The following is a 7,713-nucleotide window of genomic DNA, read 5'->3' on the forward strand; positions in this document are numbered from 1 at the left end:
TCGGCAGTCGACGAGGAAAAATTGGAATATAGGCAATAGTGAGTCTTGTATAGAGTATTGTGTGACTAGCAACAATAGTGAATACGGGTTGTTCGCTGCAGTAGGCTATTTCTATTGCACCGGCGAAAGTGAAACGTACGGGTGATTGTGTTACGCAGATCGCTTGGAGATTTTTATTCTGCTGGGCTGGAAGAGAAAAATTGTAGTGCCTACAGAAAGTGCATGAAAATTAGGAAGATCGGTATCAAAAAGATTTTGTAAAGGAAATTTGAAGATTGCGGAGAAGAAAGTGCTGGTTTGCTGTTGCTGTTGGAGAGTGTTGCTAGTTGCTGTTGCTGTTGGGGTCGGTAGTGCTGTGTGCTGCTGGGCAGATTGTACCTTGTACGGTTGCGCTGTTGGAGCGTCGTCAGGAGATAAAATAAGTAAAAAGTGTTCGGTTGCGCAAGTAGTGCGGCGTCGTAAAGGATACCCGAAATTGAAAAAAAAAAAAAAAAAAAAGGACGCATTGGGTAGAAATCGTGGATAAGTGATCAAAAGGCTTCGTGAAGATTGGGAAAAAGGAGTACCAGTGAGAAGCGATCGCGCTAAAGGAAAAAGGTAATTTTGAGAAGTGTGACCAATAGTCTACGCTACCAAGGGCCTGGCGCCAAATTTCCAAGGCCGCCATTGGAATTCGAAGGACTTACGAAACGTTGGAGTAATAAAGGTACGTGTTTTTTTTTTTGGTTACTTTCATTTTGTCTATTGTTGTACTGACTATTGTGCACCCCACGATTATTTTATTAGGTGCAGTGCAAAATGGCTTTGATTGGTGCTGTTGACCCTTATGTTCCTGGCACATCTTTCTCAAACTATGTCGAAATGGTGGAATATTTTTTTTCGTCTAACAACATTGAAGTGGAACGTAGAAAAGATATTTTTATTAGATTGGCTGGTATTACAGTATTTGAGGAATTGAAGTTGTTATATCCAGCTACAGATTTGAGAACTTTGTCGTATGCTGATATCACAAAGAAGCTAAAGGAAAGATATGACAAAATAAATTCCACCATTGTTCTTAGATACAAGTTCAGATGTCGTAAGCAGGGTCCATCAGAGTCAGGGGAAAATTTTGTTCTTACAATTAAGTTGATGGCGGAATCCTGCGATTTTGGTACCCATCGCGACGACGCTATTCGCGACCAATTAGTGTTCGGTGTTTTCGATCGTGATTTACAGAAGCGTCTATTGAACGAAGAAAATCTAACAGCTAGAATAGCGGAGCGTTTAATTAAGAACAGCGAGATAACTGTCTCTCAGGCACAGGTAATTAACTCAGAAGTAGGAGTAAATTCAGTAAAGCATCGATTGGGCAGTAGAGATAGCCGATTTGACAAATTTAAGGGGGAGCGTGGTCAAGGTAACACTGGAAGTAGAAGTCGCGAGTTTTATGAAAAACGCCGTACATTTCGAGATAGGTCTCGGTCGGGCGACAGATCAGCCACCAAGGGTAGGTACGCGAATTTCACCTGTCATTTTTTGCAACAGAAGAGGCCATATACAAAAAAAATTGTTACCGCTACAACAATAGCCAGAGGACAACGGAGAAATTTGTGGACGACGCTTCGAAGACAGACAAGGTTCAAGAGCATTTCAAACGTCTTAAGGATAACTACAGCTGCAGTAAAAGTGATGAATCAGGTGATTATCCTTGTTTAATGGTAAAGTCGATTAACAATATTAGTAAACCTTGTCTCCTTGAAGCAAATATTGAGAACAAAATAGTTTCGATGGAAATCGACAGTGGCTCAGCAGTATCCGTGATAAGCAGGGCTGAGTTTTCAAGGAAGTTTGATTACTTGACAGTGAGAAGTTGCATGAAGAAGTTGTTAGTAATCAACGGTTCTAGCTTAGAAATTTTTGGCAAAGTAGGAATAACCGTGACTTTGAACGGAATCAAAGAGCAAGTCGAGTTGATAATTTTGGATGGAAATCATACACTCAGCCAAATAACCTTAAGATTTCCATAAGGCCCAACTTATGAAACGGCCTTTACATAATTCATAATGATTCGGATGAATTTCATAAGGTCACTCTATGACGTAAAATCGTCTCACAGCTTGGCTTTTATTCATGTTTAGCAACATGGTATACTCAAGCGTCGGTAGCCGCGTGGATAAAACACGGGCTCGGTGATCCCGACGTTCATGGATCGAATCCAGTCTGCATCATTTTAAAATTTTTTTGTTCTTTTCATGAGTCTATCTTATGAAATTTGTCATAGCAAGCACGATCAATTTTCATAAGGTATTCTTATGGCATCCATAAGAATTAGTTATAGCAAATTTTCATAAGGTATTTCGATGAATTTCGCTAGTTTTTTTCGCTGAGTGTAAGTGCATACCTCTGATAGGTAGAGACTGGTTAGACGTGTTTTGTCGTGGATGGAGAAACAAATTCATTGATCATTTTTCAGTTCATATCACTGTGTGCATACCAACAAAGATAAATTATTAAATGATTGTAAATCTAAATATGCGAACGTCTTTTCCCGTGATTTCTCTAAGCCAATTATTGGATTTGAAGCAGATTTGGTCATACGGGAGGACAGGCCAATATTTAAGAAGGCCTATGATGTGCCTTATCGGCTGAAGGAAAAAGTGTTGGAACATCTAAATATTCTTGAAAATGACGGTATTATTACACCAATAAAGACGAGTTTGTGAGCTTCACCTGTGGTGGTGGTAATTAAAAAAGATAATGATATACGTTTGGTTATAGACTGTAAAGCATCCATTGATTCCAAACACTTATCCACTACCTACTTCCCAAGATTTGTTTGCTTCTCTAGCTGGTTGCAAAATTTTCTGCGCACTCGATTTGACAACTGCGTATACACAGCTCAATTTATCCACCAAATCTAGACAGTTCGTCGTTATGAACACAATTAAAGGATTATATTCGTACAATCGGTTACCACAAGGTGCGTCGTCTAGCGCTGCAATTTTCCAACAGGTTATGGACACTATTTTAAAGGACCTCGATTTTGTGTTCTGTTATCTTGACGATGTGCTTGTTGCAGGGAAAGATTTTGACGACTGCTATAAAAAGTTGATGATTGTTTTGCATCGTTTGGATAAAGCCAATATAAAGGTCAATTATAAGAAATGTAAGTTTTTTGTTGAGGAGTTGCCTTATTTGGGACAATTTTCTACGAAAGACGGCCATCTACCAAATCCTGAGAAAGTCCAAACTATTTCTAAAGCCAGAGCTCCAACTAACGTAACCGAATTGAAGGCATTTCTAGGGCTTATCAACTTTTATGGTAAGTTTCTTCAAAATCTATCATCAGTCCTAAATCCCTTGTATCACCTATTGCAAAAAGATACAAAATTCGAGTGGAATCAGCAATGCAATGCAGCCTTTCAAGAATGTAAACAAATGCTTCTAAATGCAAACATTTTAACCTTTTATGACCCTTTGAAACCAATAGTGGTCAGTAGTGATGCATCATCTTATGGTCTTGGAGGGGTGATTTCTCATATTATCAACGGAGAAGAGAAACCATTTAGTTTTGTGTCCTTTTCACTGAACAGTGCTCAGAAGTCATATCCTATTCTACACTTGGAAGCGTTGACGGTTGTTTCATCAATAAAAAAAATTCGTAAGTTCCTCTACGGACAGAAGTTCACTGTATTTACGGACCATAAACCTTTAATTGGAATCCTGGGAAAACCTGGCAGAAATTCAATATTTGTCACTAGGCTCCAACGTTATATCATGGAGTTAACCGTTTATGACTTCGACATTATATACAGACCATCTGGGAAAATGGGAAACTCGGATTTCTCCAAAAATATGTTCCAGATCGCATTAGGGTCTCACCCAGTTTCAGCCCACAAGGGGCAAATGAGGATGCCAGTGAAGCCTTAACAACGTAGGATGGCGTTACAATCGGTTTCGAGGCACGGAAGAAAAAGGCGATACGAGGAATTGGAGGAAGAAGTACCCAAGTAACCAGTGAGCATTTAAAATAGCATTCCTTCAGCATTATAGTAGCCTTTACGACAAGGCGTTTAATGCTAATTAGCCGTATATGCGCCTATAGTGCTACCTCACAGCAGGTTTTGGCAAAATAACGGGCTGTCTTAGTGCTATCCCTTCAGGAACGTCGTGGCGAAATGTCAAAGAAGCGTAACGCCTCGTCGAGCAAAAAAAAACAAAAATAGATTGACGTCTACTTCTCGTTCTCTCAGCTAGCTTCCCCACTTCATCGTCCTTCCATATTCCAGCCGGTGCTAGGTGGTACTTTTTTGCTGATTTTTGTAGTGATGTAGGTTTGAACTTACGATCCGGAGATTGATTGATCATATCTGCTTCGGATTCTGTTGCTCCTGATCCACGATGCTAAAGCTGTCCCGGTGGCGTGCGTTGATTTAATCGCCAATATAAAGAATGATTCGATAACAGCTTCAGATTCAACATCCAAAACTTGTTTTCATTGGGATATTTCATTGTGGTAGAGCATTACGATCCCTTCTTTTAAATATCTGTGGATTATGATTGTTTCTTCCCTCTTTCAAACAATCATATGATCCACCAAAGCATCCATCTATTCGGCACATATTTTCCGACGAAATGATAAATAATTGGTGATTTTTTGATGGACAAGTTCCCAATCCAATCCAGTTGCAGTAATGTTTTCTTTGGTGCTTTTGAATGAGTAGGGGAAAATGAAGAAACAAATAAGATGCACAAATTTGTAAACAGAAACATAGGCTCTGTAAGAAAGAGACAAAACGTGTTGCCAAATGCGTAACATATCTCCCAACCTTTTTGCTCCTAGCATTTAAAGAGCAGTTGAAAAGCATTCTGTATGCTCCCAAGTGAAACCACTTCAAGCAGTTGAAATGCTAATTAACAGCCGAAAGCTTTTGAGTAGCACAGCTTATGCTAACTCAAGGCAGCTATGCATTCGAACTGCTTATGTAGGGCAGCAAGCAGTTTAAATGCGTAATACGGGCTGATACACGGCTTATTCAAATGCTTAGTGGTTACCTGGGTAGTACCTCTGACGTTAGCGTTAGCGAAATTCATCCAAGGGCTCTATGTTCGTCTTCTCAGCAAAGCGAAATTACTCAAGATCAATCGGTGGCAAGACGATCAAATCGAATAAAGAAGAAGACAGACAACAGCTACATATACTTCCAAAAGTGGGATTATAAAGTGAATTAGTAAGCTAGTAAAAAAATTTAACAATTTGAAACAACACATATGTAATGTTTTGGAATTAGAATTAGCATGAAATTTAAGCTTAAGGCGAAACTGGAAGCATTTCCTCGTTTTTTTGGTTTTTGATTTTTTATTAAATAACGAAGCAATATTTTCAAAATCGGGTTTCGTGCACACGTGGAGTATGGATCAGGGTATCTTCTGATTTTTTTATGCTGTGGAAATTGTTTTTCGTTTTTGCAGAAAGGATTTTTTAGTGAAATTTTGTTCAAAAATGGTTTCTGCAAAAACGATAATCATTTTCTCTCGCGTAAAAAAATCAGAAGAAACCCTGATCCATACTCTACATGTGCACGAAAACCGATTTTGAAAATATCGCTTCGTTATTTAATAAAAAATCAAAAACCAAAAAGTGAGGAAATGGATCCAGTTTCGCCTTAACAGGAAAGGTGTTATGTATGTTTCAATTATCTTTCTAGTGAATTAAAGTCAGTCTTCGGATTTCGGCCGTTACACGAAGGATATACAATACCATGCTAGAGTTCATATACTGGTGAAATACCTATTGTTGTATTATAAGCTTTTGTAGTTGATCCCTATAAAACCCCTTGAACGAAATACACAAACCAGTTTTGATCTAACCCTCAGCGAAACAAGTGTTTTTATTATACGTAAGAAGACATCTCAGGCACATGCCCAAGCTAAAACCCCATAGGCATTGGCGGAGCCAGCATATTCTTTTTTTCTTACTCACTCTCCTAAACATACACAAGAAAGAGAAAGTTAGAAAGGAATGGTGATCGATCAAGCGCAAGGTGTCAAGTTCCAGAGCGGTAAAATTCCGGAAGGGTTTTTCCACAGTTACCGAATCCCAACCGTTAACTGCTGTGCGGGAAAACTCCATCCGTCCGACAATCATTGTTCGATAAAACAACACTGGACGAAAAATCGGCATTAATTGAGTCCCTGAAGAAGGTCCAAAATGAGGCCGAAACGTCGGACAAGATTAAATAGCTGTATTTGAATTTTGTCAAGACTGGAAGAGCCATTTTCAAGCTAAAATCTATCACAGTCGAATCCAAAAAGTTAGAAGAGAAGGCAGCTTGTCTCCTCTTTCATCCCGTGTATGTTTAGGAGATTGAGTAAGAAAAAAAATGCTGATTCCGCCAATGTCCCTACATGAATCTCAAAAGAAATACCGAAAAGTATTTCAGCAGAATCCCGGGAGAAATCAATTACGGAATCTTATGAAGAATCCCTCCAGTCAACCAGTGATCGTATAAGATTATTATTATTGTCTTTATTAATGAGGTTTTCAACCCTTAGTTGGTTCGCTTCAAATCGTATAAGATGTTGTTGCGTAAGATGATAAAGTTGAGGCGATATGCGTACACTTTACCATCTTATGCAACATCTTATACGACTACAGGTTGTCTGGGCCAGAAGTCCCTTAAGAAATCCACGGAAGAATCCTGGAAAGAATCATTGAAAGAATCCCAAAATAATTGGAGAGTTAGAGAAAACCTTGGAAGAATTCCTAGAGGAGTCCCGGAATGATTCTTTGAAGGAATCTCGAATGAAAATCCGGGAATAATCCCGAGAGAAAACCCAGGAAGAATTCTGGAGGAATCTCGGGAACAATCCGTGAAAGAAGCCTTTAAGGGCTCCATGATGTAGTGCCGGAAAATATCCCTGAAGGAATCCAAGGGGAATTTCCTGAAAGAATCCCTTTGGAATTCCAAAGGGAATCCCGAGAGGAATCAATAAAGGAATCTCAATGTGAATTCCAGAAAGAATTCAAGGAAGAATTCCTGGACGAGACTTTGACAGTGTCCTAGAGGAATCTCAGGAAAAATCTCGGAATGTGCTCTTCAAATACTGAATGAAGTAATACCGAAAAAAATCGAAAGAAATCCCAGCGAAATCGCTGAAAGAATCTCTGGAAAATGCCGAAAATATCTTTGAAATAACCGCAATAGAAATCAATGAAGAAATCTCAGTATCTCTTAAGGAATCCAGAGAGAAATCTCTAAAGACATCTAGGAGGAATTACTAAATGAACCTCAAGTGGAATACCTGAAAAAATGCCGAAAGGAGTCACAGGAGACGTCTTAAAGGAATCCCGGAAAAAATCGGTGAAAATTCTGGGAGAAATCTCTTAAGTTATTTCCGGAAGAATTCTTTAAAGAATTTCCAAATTAATCTTGGAGAGAATCCATAAAGGATACCCGGGAAGAATTCTTGGAAGAATCCTTGAATAAATATCTGGAAGAATCCTAAAAAGAAACTTGCGAAGAATTCCAACCAGGGGTCCTGAATGAATCTCGTAAAAAACCCCTAAAGAAAGTTTGGGATGAATCCCGGGAGAAAACCCAGTAAGAATCCTGTAATAATCCTTAACGCAATCTCGGTTACAATCCATGAAAGAATCCCGGTAGAAATACCTTAATGAATCTCGAGAGGAATCAATGAAGGAATCTTAGAAGGGCTCCAAATTTATAA

The sequence above is a fragment of the Aedes albopictus genome, chromosome 2 (genome assembly GCF_035046485.1).
Source record: "Aedes albopictus strain Foshan chromosome 2, AalbF5, whole genome shotgun sequence".
In the NCBI taxonomy this organism is placed as follows: Eukaryota; Metazoa; Arthropoda; class Insecta; order Diptera; family Culicidae; genus Aedes; species Aedes albopictus.